Genomic DNA, 1637 nt, shown 5'->3' on the forward strand with positions numbered 1-1637 from the left:
TCGACACATGGCCTCACTCAGGGAAACCTGGCCCCTCGGGACAGCCCAGGGATACCCAGCAGACTGGCAACAGGGAACACTCGAGGAAAGGGCGGGAAGGACGCCTAATCACGCCCAGACGACCAGACATGTGGTCGATGCCGGCAAGGCATGGGCCCCAAGGGCAGTGCCCAAAGGGTATAGAGCCACCCATGCCTGGCCACGTGGCAACGCCGCCAAGGGCTACGCCGGGCCGCCCTCGGGGCCCCAGGCAGGGCGCACACCTGGGCACGACACGCTGTGGGCCCCCAGGGCACGTACGGGCACGGCTGGACGGAGCCCCCCTGGGCGGAGACCGAACGCAGTCCGCTAGGGACGCGGCCCAGCACACGCCGGCCCTAAGCAATGCCACACAGCAAGCACAGCACCGTAGCGCCCGACACGGGCCCAAAAGAGCGCCCCTGCGCTCCTGGGAAGCTTAACAGCAGAAAGCCCGAGGGACTAGCTAAGGCGGCACACACAGACCGCGAGGGGACGGCGCTAGGCACACGCCACACTGGGAGGTCCTGACTAGAATTGAACAGAAAAGCCTCACCTTGGGGTTAGAAGTGTAGGGCAGGAGGCCCTGCCGGATCAGTCTGGGATGTCGAGGGCCCCATAATGTCCGTGAGAGAGAGGTCAGGTACCGAGGCAGCTGGCGTGATGTCCATCTCGTGCGAAGTCGTACGTCCGGAGAGTGAGTTGCGAGGGCAGGCGAAGTGAGGGCCGAGCCCCTCTTTACCCCAGTATTTATATGGCCCCAGACTGCCCACGCAACGCCCGGGACGCGCTGCGCAATTGTTTCTTTCTCCCCCATCAGAAACATCTCCGCTTGCGAAGCAGAGGCCATTTGTAGCACGTGGGTAAAGCACTTACAGCGTTGTGGTTCGAACAAAAGTCGTCAGTGATACAAGAGTTCTTACATTCTTGTACAACCATTCTTGTACAGCCATTCTAGTACTCATAGCATTTCGGGCATCTTCTTCACTAGAAGAAACAACAGGAACGTGGCAAGGGAGACCAGTTCTAAGTGGCTGCCGCACCTCAACAAGGCGGTATGATTTGCACAGCCCTCCTAAATCCCTTGCTACGTCTACTACCGGAAAGAATCCAAGATACGACGGATTTCCCCAAGAAAATTGCAGAAATTAGAGGCCCCGTCCCGAGAGGGCCCGCCTTTTCTCCATGGATGTGGTATCGCTCTACCCGAGCATACCACAGAGAGAAGCTGCAAAGGTAGTAGCATCTTTTTTTACAGGTAACAGAGCTAGAATCTGTTACCTGTAAAAAAAAAAAGTCTCCGTGGTGTTGTGGTAAGACACTCGCCTGGCGTTCCGCGAGTGCTTTGTCATGGGTTCGTATCCTGGCCGGGGAGGATTTACTGGGCGCAAATCCTTAACTGTAGCCTCTGTTTAACTCAACAGTAAAATGGATACTTGGTTGTAACAACGATTGTTCGCGGTGGGAATCGTATTCCAGGGACCTGCCCGAAACGCTACGGGTACTAGTGGCTGTACAAGAATGTAACAACTCTTGTATATATCTCAAAAAAATAAAAAATCAGACAGGAACTTCGAGACGCAGGAATATGGAGGACTCCCTCGAAAGAAACTCTTGAA

The sequence above is a fragment of the Procambarus clarkii genome, chromosome 26 (genome assembly GCF_040958095.1).
Source record: "Procambarus clarkii isolate CNS0578487 chromosome 26, FALCON_Pclarkii_2.0, whole genome shotgun sequence".
NCBI classification, from domain to species: Eukaryota; Metazoa; Arthropoda; class Malacostraca; order Decapoda; family Cambaridae; genus Procambarus; species Procambarus clarkii.